The following is a 14357-nucleotide window of genomic DNA, read 5'->3' as shown; positions in this document are numbered from 1 at the left end:
CTACTACACCTAAAATGAACCCACTGCTCCTAAACATAATTCTAACCATAATCTAAACTACACCTAAGCCTAACCTAGACCTAAACCAAACCTACACCTAAACCTAAACTTAAACTAATTTTCTACACTTAAACCTAATTCTAACCTCAACCTAAATGTAAACTAATCTACACCTCAACCTAAACCTAACCTACTACACCTAAATTTAACCTGCTACACCTAAACCTAATTCTAACCTCAACCTAAATGTAAACTAATCTACACCTCAACCTAAACCTAACCTACTACACCTAAATGTAACCTGCTACACCTAAACCTTATTCTAACCTCAACCTAAACCTAAACTTAACCTACTACAGCTAAACCTAATTCTAACCTCAACCTAAACTTAACCTACTACACCTAAACCTAATTCTAACCTAAACCTAAATGTAACCTAATCTACACCTCAACCTAAACCTAACCTACTACACCTACATTTAACCTGCTACACCTAAACCTAATTCTAACCTCAACCTAAACCTAAACTTAACCTACTACAGCTAAACCTAATTCTAACCTCAACCTAAACTTAACCTACTACACCTAAACATAATTCTAACCATAACTTAACCTAAACCTAAACCTAAACTTAAACTAACCTACTACACCTAAATTTAACCTGCTACACCTAAACCTAATTCTAACCTCAACCTAAATGTAAACTAATCTACACCTCAACCTAAACCTAACCTACTACACCTAAATGTAACCTGCTACACCTAAACCTTATTCTAACCTCAACCTAAACCTAAACTTAACCTACTACAGCTAAACCTAATTCTAACCTCAACCTAAACTTAACCTACTACACCTAAACCTAATTCTAACCTAAACCTAAATGTAACCTAATCTACACCTCAACCTAAACCTAACCTACTACACCTACATTTAACCTGCTACACCTAAACCTAATTCTAACCTCAACCTAAACCTAAACTTAACCTACTACAGCTAAACCTAATTCTAACCTCAACCTAAACTTAACCTACTACACCTAAACATAATTCTAACCATAACTTAACCTAAACCAAACCTAAACTTAAACTAACCTACTACACCTAAACCTAAACTAACCTACTAGACCTAAACCTAATTCTCTAATATAAATATAACCTAAATTTAACCTACTACACCTAAACCTAATTCTAACCTTAAACTAAACTTAACCTACTACACTTAAACCTAAACCCTAATTTAACGTAACCTAAACTTTACCTAATCCTTACCCTAACCTGTGTAATTTTATTACCTGAACCTAAACTTAAACATAACCCTAACCCTGATTCTTAGTCTTACCCTCACCCAAACAATAACTATAGTAACATGTGAAGTTCTTACAGTTTCTGCAGGAGTTTCTGTCCATTAGTTCCTCGTTTAGAAGCTCCATAACGAACGACTTCAGCTACTGTACATTTCACCCATTGCTGACACAGATGTGCAAATGCACACACACACAGCTAGTCTAGTCCCTGTAGAGAAGTACTACCAATAGAATAGGACTATCTGGAGCAGATAAACATGAACCTATGGGCATCATGCTGCCTAATGCCAAGTGTGGGCTAGAGGGGTGTATAAAGCCCCCCAGCATTGGTGTTTAGATGTCTTCTCCACTCCAGCTCAGCTTATTAATATCCATTTTAAAATATGGTCATGAGCACCGCTCCACCTGGAATAACACTGGAGCTGGTTCATATAAGGCTGATCCAAGCTCAATACAGCAGAACTGAAACTCAGACTCTAAATCCCTTCTGCAAAAACACACCGCTCTCTATTTTGGGTTTTTGGGTTTGCTGACTGTGGAGCCATAATGGTGCTGGGTATGGCTTCAGCACAGCTTCTACACAGCAGTAGTCCAGTCTGTAGGTCTAGTAGGCCGGACACATTCATCATCCAGAAATTACAAAAATAAAATGCACAATGATGAAAGTAAAGGTTTACATTAAATGTGTGTTCAGTTTACATTTGGACACTAGAGTTTACAGAAAAGACATGTAACCATATGTGTGGTTTACAGTAACACGTGGTGTGGATGGTCCATTGGGCAGTCAGGGCTCACCTGACATTTGACTAAATGTTTATCTTAGGGTAAGTTTAGGATTAGGAATTAGGATTGGTTAAGGTTAAGGTTAGGGTTAGGGTTTAGGGTTGACTGAAGGTTAAGGTTAGGGTTTAGGGTTGATTGGAGGTTAAGGTTAGGGTTTAGGGTCGATTGAAGGTTAAGGTTAGGGTTTAGGGTTGATTGAAGGTTAAGGTTAGGGTTTAGGGTTGATTGAAGGTTAAGGTTAGGGTTAGGGTTTAGGGTTGATTGAAGGTTAATGTTAGGGTTAGGGTTTAGGGTTGATTGAAGGTTAAGGTTAGGGTTTAGGGTTGATTGAAGGTTAATGTTAAGGTTAGGGTTTAGGGTTGATTGAAGGTTAAGGTTAGGGTTTAGGGTTGATTGAAGGTTAATGTTAGGGTTTAGGGTTGATTGAAGGTTAAGGTTAGGGTTAGGGTTTAGGGTTGATTGAAGGTTACGGTTAGGGTTAGGGTTTAGGGTTGATTGAAGGTTAAGGTTAGGGTTTAGGGTTGATTGAAGGTTAATGTTAGGGTTTAGGGTTGATTGAAGGTTAAGGTTAGGGTTAGGGTTTAGGGTTGATTGAAGGTTAATGTTAGGGTTAGGGTTTAGGGTTGATTGAAGGTTAAGGTTAGGGTTTAGGGTTGATTGAAGGTTACGGTTAGGGTTAGGGTTTAGGGTTGATTGAAGGTTAAGGTTAGGGTTTAGGGTTGATTGAAGGTTAAGGTTAGGGTTTATTGAAGGTTAAGGTTAGGGTTTAGGGTTTAGGGTTTATTGAAGGTTAAGGTTAGGGTTAGGGTTTAGGGTTGATTGAAGGTTAATATTAGGGTTTAGGGTTGAGTGAAGGTTAGGGTTAGGGTTTAGGGTTGATTGAAGGTTAATGTTAGGGTTTAGGGTTGAGTGAAGGTTAGGGTTAGGGTTTAGGGTTGATTGAAGGTTAATGTTAGGGTTTAGGGTTGAGTGAAGGTTAGGGTTAGGGTTTAGGGTTGATTGAAGGTTAAGGTTAGGGATAGGATTTAGGGTTTATTACACAGCTTCTACACAGCAGTAGTTAGGGTTAGGGTTTAGGGTTGATTGAAGGTTAAGGTTAGGGATAAGATTTAGGGTTGATTGGAGGTTAAGGTTAGGGTTTAGGGTTTATTGAAGGTTAAGGTTAGGATTTAGAGTTGATTGAGGGGTAAGGTTAGGGTTAGGATTTAGGGTTGATTGAAGGTTAAGGTTAGGGTTTAGGGTTAATTGAAGGTTAAGGTTAGGGATAGGATTTAGAGTTGATTGAAGGTTAAGGTTAGGGTTTAGGGTTGATTGAAGGTTAAGGTTAGGGTTTAGGGTTGATTGAAGGTTAAGGTTAGGGTTTAGGGTTGGTTGAAGGTTAAGGTTAGGGATAAGATTTAGGGTTTATTGGGGGTTAAGGTTAGGGATAAGATTTAGGGTTTTTTGGAGGTTAAGGTTAGGGTTAGGATTTAGGGTTGATTTAAAGGTAAGGTTAGGGTTTTATATAGGGTTAGGATTATTACTACTTTACATACAAAGAGCAGTTTATCAAAGTTAAAATACATTCGTTAACATAACTAGAGAGCGAGTGATATCTACCCACTCACAGAGAGCACTTGTGCCAATTGTGCTCTCTCAGACTCCGGCTGCCGATGGCAAAGCGTCATGGCTCGGGATTCAAATTTGCGAGCCCGGGCCATAGTGGCAGCGCATTGGACCACTGAGCCACTCAACAATTTTAGCCCAACAGTTAGGTAAAATCTGTCAGATCTCTGTGATATTTAGGTAGATAAGGCCAAATGAGCTCGCCCATTGGTTGGGACTTCACTGGTAGAACTGAAGGCCTAATAGATTAGCCACCAAAAAATCAGAGACTGAATTTGATCAAGTGTTTTTGTCTAAAAAAAAAGCCTTTCAGACTTAACATCAGATGAAAATTGTAAGAAAAACAGAACTGAACCTGTCACAACTGAATCTCAATGCAATTAATTATGTAAGTAACTATGTAATTAAATATATAATTGCATGCAATTACTATGTGGTTCCATATTATACATGAACAGTATAGAAAAAATGGGTCTAAGGATGTCTAGTTTTTAGTTCTGGGAGTAATGAGTCACTGTGATGGTCCCCATTCATAAGTGTGTGTGTGTGTGTGTGTGTGTATTAATGTAAGAGTGTTTTATAAAGTGGAAAGCCGTAAGGGATTCAACCAATTAGTTCATTTCCAGGTTATTTCCGAGTATATTATATCATTTGCTGCGCAATTGGGATGTTATAAAAGCGGGTAGTCCCAACGCTCCTCAGACTACCGAGCCGCAGCTAATAAATTAGGGGTCATCCGGATGTCACTTTTGCATAAGGGTAAAGGCTTGCGTAATCAGTAAGTAGGTTAGCCATGAGAGGTCCCAGGAGACGAGCTTTCATTACCAAGAACAAGAAGAAGTGTGCCACTCTTTAGTGTCCACAGCCTGAGAGACCGTCCTCATCAAGCAGATGCTCTTTGGCCTCCAGCAGGGTTCATTTTTCAGGCCTTTAGGCAGGTGGTTGGAATAAGTGGTCTTCTGCTGCCATATTAATGGTGTTTGAACACCATGTGAAAACACCGGCTGCTCTTTACCTCTAGAGCACATTTCATGATGAATGGACCAACAGAAATCAGGAGAACATGGTGTTGTTGATACTGTAGAGCAGCCTCTTACCTCCAGACTGGGCTGGTTATGGGAATACGGGTCGTTGCAGGAACTAGGCCTCATGGCCGAGGCTTTTCCTATGCTAGTGGCTGCAGAAGTGGAGCTTAATCTTGGCACAAGGCGAAGCGAAGGCTGGGGGGGAGCGAACAGGCATCCATGCTAGGCTAAAAGCTAACACTAGCCAACGCTAGGTTTATCATCTCTTCTCTCGATTGTCTGCTTGTTTTGTATACGAGCCTCCGTTGGAGCAAAATCAGCATGTTTCATTGTGAGGTGCAATAACAGGGTGATAAGTGCTTCACCACATGGACAAAAGTTTTGGGACACCTGCTAATTCATTGTTTCTTCTGAAATTAAGGGTATTAAAAAATAATTTACGTTACATTTACGGCATTTAGCAGACGCTCTTCTCCAGAGCAACTTACAAGGTTACTCGTATTACAGAGGTGGGCCAATGTAGTGTTAGGAGACTTGCCCAAGGACTCTTATTGGTGTAGCGTAGCATAGCCACCCAGACCAGGAATTGTACCCCAGTCTCCCACATGGTGTGGTAGCTCACTGGCAGGTAGTGGTGTTATCTGTTGCGCCACACCAACCACCAGCAGGAATTTATTCAGCTTTTGTTGGAGTAACCGTCTCTACTGTCCAGGGAAGAAGGCTTTCTACTAGATTTTGGTGCATTGCATTGCAGGTAGCCCCAGAGCATCACAGAGTGGGCAAGGTGTATGCCTCATTCTTCCTCCTCCAGACATACCGCTGATCCATAGGCCTGAAAAGGGTCTAGTTGAGTTCAATCACTCCATAGAACAGAATCCTAGAGCTTCTGGGGCTTATTTGTGTGGTTTTGAGCAGACTGGAGACGACTATTCTTGTGCTTTTGGGTCATTAGAGGTGTTCAGACGTGGAGGCCTTCAGCGTTAAGTATGGACCTTACTGTGCAAACTATAACCTCCATGCCAGCTGCCACTAAATCTTGCAGCAGGCCACTCGTGGGTTTTTGACCACCTGTTTCCTCAGGAATCTGGTGGCAGCCAGGCTTCCTCTACCTTTCTGCCATGCATGAATTTGTGAACTCTGCTTGCAGCTGGATCTCTAGGAACATTCAGAGCTTTGAGCTCTTGTTTGGTTTATTGCAAACAGCTAAAAAATTCTGATTGCAATTGTACACTGTTAAAAGTATAGGATCCATGAGGACCTTTTGGCGGTTCTTCAGTTTGAAACTATGGAGGAACATGTTATGGTGCTTTGAGGAACCTTCAAAGAAAGAGCACCTTAAGAGATTCCTCCACAGTTTCAAGCTGAAGAATCATAAAAACGTGCCTCAGGGGTCTTATACTTGTAGAAGTGTAGATCATGTAGGTTCTTCAAAGGTTCTGCAAAGATCTTTAAATCCCATCCAGTTTGGTGGTATGACTGTTCCTAGATATGTGACGTACTAGTGTGTGACTTCAGTCCATGTTCTGCAGTGGTTCATCTTCTGTCTGTAAGGCGTGACCTTTTGACTTTCAGACATGGGTCCCATTGATCCCAGCAGCATCCCGTTTTTCTGATTGAACGCCTGCTTGTCCATTCATTCTCATTCACCATGACCTCTGCTTCCTCCAGGGGCTTCATCAACTCCAGCTTGGGCCGCCCAGCGGGTGGCGCGGTCATTATGAGCAAGCTAGCCACCAGACACGTCACAACTAAAATTAGACGCCCATTCGTCTGGCTGCTTCCCACCAAACGTTTGTCATCAGTATGACGGCAGCAGGGGGACGAGGGGGAAAAGGCTTCTTTTGTGGCGCTTTATTGGCCAGAGACAATCTCTCCTTTCATTCTTGCCTCGGTTGCCGTTGCTGCAACCCACGGTCATTAGTTAATCGATGTGGGCCGGAAACCCACTTTGTAAGTGTGTGTGTGTGTGGTGGCTGAAACACTGTCTGCAAAAACATCCTAAATATTTACCTTAGGTCTACACCCTGAAGGGCTACATGTACCTACCATAAAGTGTGTACTTAGGGCCACTGCATTAAGCCTATGGACTATATGGACAAAAGTATTGGGACACCTGCTCATGTTGGAGTCTCTACTGTCCAGGAAACCTGAAGGGCTACATGTATCTACTATAAAGTGTGTACTTAGGGCCACTGCATTAAGCCTATGGACTATATGGACAAAAGTATTGGGACACCTGCTCATGTTGGAGTCTCTACTGTCCAGGAAACCTGAAGGGCTACATGTACCTACTATAAAGTGCGTACTTAAGGGCACTGCATTAAGCCTATGGACTATATGGACAAAAGTATTGGGACACCTGCTCATGTTGGAGTCTCTACTGTCCAGGAAACCTGAAGGGCTACATGTATCTACTATAAAGTGTGTACTTAAGGGCACTGCATTAAGCCTATGGACTATATGGACAAAAGTATTGGGACACCTGCTCATGTTGGAGTCTCTACTGTCCAGGAAACCTGAAGGGCTACATGTACCTACTATAAAGTGCGTACTTAAGGGCACTGCATTAAGCCTATGGACTATATGGACAAAAGTATTGGGACACCTGCTCATGTTGGAGTCTCTACTGTCCAGGAAACCTGAAGGGCTACATGTACCTACTATAAAGTGTGTACTTAAGGGCACTGCATTAAGCCTATGGACTATATGGACAAAAGTATTGGGACACCTGCTCATGTTGGAGTCTCTGCTGTCCAGGAAACCTGAAAGGCTACATGCATCTACTATAAAGTGCGTACTTAAGGGCACTGCATTAAGCCTATGGACTATATGGACAAAAGTATTGGGACACCTGCTTATGTTTGAGTCTCTACTGTCCAGGGAAGAAGGCTTTCTGCTTGATTTTTGGATGGAGCAGCATTCATCATTCCAGAGAACACAGTTCTTCCACTGCTCCACAGCTCAACGCCAGGGGGCTTTAAACCACACTAGCCCACACCTGGCAATATTAGGTAGCATGGTGCCAATATTTGCATGTTTATCTATCCCAGAGAGTCCTATTCTAATGGCAGTACTTTTCTACAGGGACTCAATAAGCTTTGTGTGTGTGTAATGGGTACATTAGAAGGGGTGTCCACAAATATTTGGACATATATTGTATTTTGCCCAGTGGTGCCAAAGCATTTGCATGCTGTGGATTCCATGTATCATGTAAATCACATAAAGGCCCCTCAGAACGCATTCTAATGGATAACGAGAGGTTAAAAAATGGTCATGTTGAAATGAATAATAGCTGTTTTTGATACATAAACCCAAACAGATACCACGAGTGGACCACAAAATGATGTGGGCTCTTCTGCTACTCGTCTTAGTCACCAGCAAAGACACTAAGTAGCGAAACTTACAGTAAGTTAAACCTAAGGTGCAATTTTCAGTTTGCCCTTAAAGTTTTTCATCACGTTTTCCACTTAAGTGCTTCTCTGAAGGGACCTTATGCAGCAAATTAAGGTCAGTTCACTTGTAGAAGTAGTGACAGAGGCCAGGCTGGTGGGTGTGGAGCTGACCCCACTTTTGAGGCCATTTCACAGCGAGTGGCGGGGAAGTCAGTTAGTGTTTAATGAGATAGCAAACGTCTGAACTGATGACAATTCAAACAGCAATGAAATTATTGACTGTGTGACTATTGACCTGTATTGACGGTGAGTCTATTGCCAGGTACACTCTTAAAACCAGGGTTCTTCATGGGTTCCTTTGCAAATCATTGGTCTGTATGGAACTATCACATGTTAAAGAACCATTTGGATGCTTAAGTGGTTCTTCACTTTGGTGGAAAACATCTAAATATGTAAATGTAAACGATCCCACCACTGTTACAAGACAGAGAAGCCTTTTTTGCCTAGAGTGTACAGTATCTACAGATCTACAGTATCTACAAATAGCCGCTTTGTAAGTGTAGCCATCCCAAGTTTGTTATTTTTTCATATTTAAAGGTCAAACCAGAGCTGTTGTAACTCCTTGTGTCAACGTGTACGAGTGAGGTCATCGTTTTATCTCAGCTTGTTTCAATGTCTTGTATAAAAGTTATTAAAACAGCAAGAGAAAGGTCATGCACAACTGAGGTAGAGCCAAACTGCCCTGAGGAGAAAGGTCTTCCTGCCAAAGCATCTACGTCAATGATTCTCATGTGGCTTTAATAGTAATAATAACAATAATAAGAACGCTTTTTTATACTTTGTATGCAGATCCTTACTGTACAGACAGATTGGACTGTGTCACAACAGTTAAGATACTATTTAAAACGTTTAGTGGGGGACAAAAATAAGTAAATAAATGGTTTCCAGCAAAAACAAAATTCAATACAATTGTTTAAATATTTTAAAAATATCATTTTCGCTACAAATATACATTCTTTATGCAGGAATGTGTGAAGATAATGGATATAATGTTAAATAGAAGTATTGCATTTTCCTGTGTAAGAAAGAAAACTTATTCTCCATTCAAATAAAAACAGAAAAAGTTAACTATTAAAAACTATTAAAAAACAACGCTCCCGGGTCCAGGTTCAACACTTCTGAATGGTCTGTTTGCACTGCATGACTATTTATGACCTACATTAGTCCACACTTTCAGTAATAATTGCTTTAAATGTGCAGTTGCACAGTATTTTTTAAAGTTTTTTTCACAATTTAAAAATATGAATTACCTTTAATTCACAAAATATTGAACTAACATCTTGTAATAATCATCTATTTTCATAGAATGGACAAACCTTGACATGATTTTGATCTAATATCCTAAAATAATGATTAGCCATCTCAAAATTGAACTGGTATCTTAAAATAATGACTTATTTCATCATAATTCTGAGTTAGTATCTAGATATTATAACTAACCTTCTCAAAAACAATGCCTTATCTACTAATAATTCTAAATGAATATAATTTTAATATATCAGTATCTTAACAAAAATGACATTCTTCCATAAAAGTGTTTAAAAAAATAAATAAATATATAAAATAAATATCTTGAAATAATGTCTAACCTTTTCAATATTGATTCAATAATTTGAAAGAAATAATACAATGCCTCATATTTTTTTATTTTTTTTTAAATATTTTTAAATATTTGGCCATTGAAATAAAATAGTCACAAGCCATTATTTATATGGACCTACATATAAGAGTGAGCACTAAAATAAAAAACAAAAATCAGATGAAAGTGAACATTTCTTCATTGCTGTATTTCAGAAAAAATATTGCATTAATTCTAAAACAAGTGTAAAAAGAAAATAAATAATTATAATTTATATATATATATATATTAATTACTACAGTAAAATTGTGATAATAACAATTATAGTAATAATTACAATAATAATAATAATAATAATAATAATGCTTAATACATAAATAAATAAACATACTTCCTGAGCTTTATCCAGTGCTCTGGATGGAACCTCACTCTAAAAATTGGCAGCCCTGATATTTGTTGATCAAATCCGGAAATCTAATCACAAACTCTGGCATTATGAAAGCATAACATCAGCGCTGCTCTTCATACAGTACGCTCCTTTTAGCCCTTGGCCCAGTTGTGTAATTAGCTTCACTGTTGTTTGTTTTTTAGCACAGATGCTCAAACTCTGAGAGCTCAGAGGGCATGTGTAATATTCTGAGCCGAAACTGCAAAGCAGGAGGAAATGAGCTCTAAACAAGCAGCTGGAAAAAGATCAGAGGGGACGAGTGTGTGTTTCTCATCTGATGATCACCGAAGTCAGTTAGCCATAGCCTTTATTTAGCCCGCCGTGGCTTCTTGTACGCCTTGGCGGGAGTTTATTTTTGCCCCATCGTCTTGCCTCGTGGTGCTGATCCTCTCCTCAGATTGTGACTCATTGCTCTGATCTGCTTCAGTCTGAAAACCCCTCATGATAAGCTCGAAAGGGCGCTGAGCTCCGTCCCCTGAGAGAAGTCCTTCAGAAGGACCGTGAATACAGCGCTTCCTCTCAGAACTGGGCTTGTTTATCTCCTCATTCATGTTTTGTGGTGTGTGGGCACCGGCTTGTCATCCAGCTTTCATTCATAAAGAACGTCTTTGTGATTAAAGCTTGGAGATGGAGTTGTGGAAGGACCTACGGGGCGAATGTTGCTAACAAGTAATGGAGGCTCATACTCCACCAATTAGCACTATCATTATATCATTATACTATTCCATAAATATACCACATCGGGGGCAGTGGTGGTTCAGCGGTTAGAGCGCCGGGATATCGATAACAGGGTTGTGGGTTTGATACCCGGCTCTGCAAGCTGCCACTGTTGGGCCCTTGAGCAAGGCCCTTTACCCTCTCTGCTCCCCGGGCGCTGGAGTTGGCTGCCCACCGCTCTGGGTGTGTGTGTGTACTCACTGCCCCTAACACATGTGTGTGTGTGAGTGTGTGTTCACTACCAGATGGGTTAAATGCGGAGGACACATTTCGCTGTACACTGTACAGTGACAAATACGTGCACCTTTAAACATACAGTATAGCCCTCACCTAAAGAACCTCACCTAAAGCATAGTGGTTCTACAACGATCCACCACAACATTAGCACATTTACATTTAAGGCATTTAGCAGACGCTAAAGAGCGACTTACAAAAGTGCTTTGCTATTTACCCAAGAAAAACCTCAGCTAGTTTAAATAGACTAAAAATTCAAAGATCCTCTAATCTTAGACTCTACTAAACACAAGTCAGTAAGGAGACCATAATACTCTTCTCTTAACCTGAGTACTCTCAGAAGAGGAGGGTCTTCAGTCTGGGCTGGACTCTGCTGTTCGGACACCCAGGGGAAGTTCGTTCCACCACTTCGGTGCAGGACAGAAAAAAGTCTGGACGCTCGTCTTCTGTGGATTTTAAAGGATGGCGGGTCGAGCCGAGCCGTACTTGAAGCTGGAAGGGCTCTTGGTGCGGATCAGCTTTTGACCATTAAGATCAAGTACGGAGGGGCTGGCTGGTCCAGTCTTAGCTTTGTAGGCCAGAGTCAGGGTTTTGAATCTGATGACCTGGGCAGCAGCTAAAGGAAGCCAGTGAAGAGAGAACACAGCAGTGGAGATACATGGCTGAGGATTTAGGAGCGTTGAAGAGAGTTGCAGTTGTCAAGTCTCGGTGACCGGTGGCATCTACAGTGGCTACATCTGTCAAGGGGTGGGATCTACATATTAGGCAGCAGGTGAACAGTCAGAAGGTTGATAGAGGTATTTAAAGCAGGAGAAATCTGAGAATCTGAGACACTTGAACCAAACTGTGATGGCTAGACGACTGGACGGGGTCAGAACATATATATATATATAGTAAACTATGGATTACCGTGCTAATCTTCCCTTTATATTCCTCTGCTAGACTCTTCCAGAATGCCACAGCTGCCAGTAGAAAACCCGCTTTGACGCCCGCCCGCCAGCCCGGTACAGTGTGAGCCCATAAGCACTTGGCATATGCTGATGATGCTGAGGCTTTTTTCAGGATTTGACAGCAGATGAACGGGATGAGTTAGCACTTGCGTAACAGTGAGGTATTAACCTCATAGAGAGATAGGGATCATTTAAGCTTGGTGGAATGAATGGCCAATCAGGCATTGCGCAAAAAGCAGGGAATTCCACCCGCCACTGCCCACTTCACTACAAATTCGAGCTAATCGTGTTTTCTGGTCATTTCTGGAGCGTTTTTGCTTTCGGATCAGGGCTGGTTGCAGGACAGGCGTATCAGAGCTGAGCACTCGGTTAGCTCGGTTAGCCATCATCAAGCTTCTGGCAGATTTCTGGCAGAAATATGACCAGACTTGGTTGCTTAACTGTTGGTACAGTGTTTATGAAGTTGAAGGCTTTACTCCTCTAAACTTGCCTCTTGTCATTCTGGACAAACAACACTGACCTTAAAACGGTCCTTCAGAAGGTGTTTTCTTTGCCCATGTGGACCCCTCTAATCTTAGAGGTCAGTCTGGAGACCCTAATACTCTACACACTCTACACTCTAAGTATTCTCAGAAGAGGAGGATCTTCAGTCTGGGTTTGAAGACAGCGAGCGTTGGACTCTGCTGTTCGGACACCCAGGGGAAGTTCGTTCCACCACTTCGGTGCAGGACAAAAAAAGTCTGGACACTCGTCTTCTATGGATCTTAAAGGATGGCGGGTCGAGCCGAGCCGTACTTGAAGCTGGAAGGGCTCTTGGTACTGATCAGGCTTTTGATCATTGCCATCAAGTACAGAGGGGCTGGCTGGTCCAGTCTTGGCTTTGTAGTCCAGAGTCAGGGTGAATCTGATGACCTGGGCAGCAGCTACAGGAAGCCAGTGAATAGAGTGAAACATGGCTGAACTTGGTGCTGATTTTGGAGTAGGGGCTCCTTTCTTGGACAATAGCCTCCCAGTCCTCTTAGTCCATGGTGAGATAAAACCCACCTGACCATAGACAGTGACATAGACTGGTGCCCTTGTGGTTCTTGGACTCTTCTAACAAACCGGTCTCCTTTCAGACCTTGGCAAAAGTCTTAGTGTCTACAACTGTGAGTATTAGAGGAAGAGGCTTACATAGGAATTGCACCATCCTCCTACTTATTTGTTAGCCAGGGTGAGAGAGTGCTGTTTACTTCTTTAGCTCTTTTTGTTGGGATGTTTCAGGGATGTTTATGCTGAGTTATTAAGTCATTTATCCCAGACAACAAGTGCTGCCACTTGTTGAAACAGTGATCTATTTGGCTTGTACTCAGCACTTGTACTTGTTGCCGTTTTTGGTCTGGAAGTGGAAAGGAGGGAAAGGGGGTCTATCCTTATGTCTTAGTCTGGTTTTCTGGGCTGTATTATAATTGGGGGCGTGTCCTCTGGCTTTTTTTGGGGCTGTTGGCTGGCAGTTTGTTAGTCATAGTTTTAGCAGGGGGGTTGAGTAGTAAGTAAAAGGGATAATATAATGGAATACAGAATTTTCCATATGGGCAATATCTGGAAAACCAAGCTCTTTTACACGTGTTGTTTTGTGACGTGTCAAAAGAACAGTACATTTGCATACATCTACCTGTTCACCCAACAGCATTTTAGCTCCGCCCACTCAAGTAAAAGTTATAAGTAGTGTTTAAGCCCAGACACTACAGGATTTTTACCACGATTTTATCCTTTTATCGGTGTTCAGAGCGCCATCTGGTGTCCACAAGGCCCAATTAACAGACATCATCATGCCTAGCCGGCAGCAGCAGCAGTTCGGACGTTCTCAGAAGGTAAATAAAGGAGTTGAGGTTCTGCAGTGTGGGGCTGTTTTACAGTGGAACCTGAAAACAGACCATAATATCTGACCCTTTATAAAACTCCCACTGAAACGCTCTGTTTTACCAGCGGGAGAACCGCACAACCGCTCGCTCGCCTTTCTCTGCTTATAAACCAGCACTGAAGAACCCATTCGAAACCGAGGAGGCTAACGCTAATGCTAATACACACACATGCTATAGAAACCCCAATCACACACAGACACAGCACATTCACCCACTTTAAACCAGTTATTACACACCAGTAGACCAACAACCACAGATACCAGTCCAGAGTGTGTACCACTACACACACTCACATTCACACACACACACACAGGAAGTGATCAGACTGCAGTGTTGTAAAGGAGCTGGGAGCTGATT

Source organism: Salminus brasiliensis, chromosome 1 (assembly GCF_030463535.1).
Source record: "Salminus brasiliensis chromosome 1, fSalBra1.hap2, whole genome shotgun sequence".
Lineage (NCBI taxonomy): Eukaryota > Metazoa > Chordata > Actinopteri > Characiformes > Bryconidae > Salminus > Salminus brasiliensis.
Note: the sequence above shows the minus strand (reverse complement) of the source record.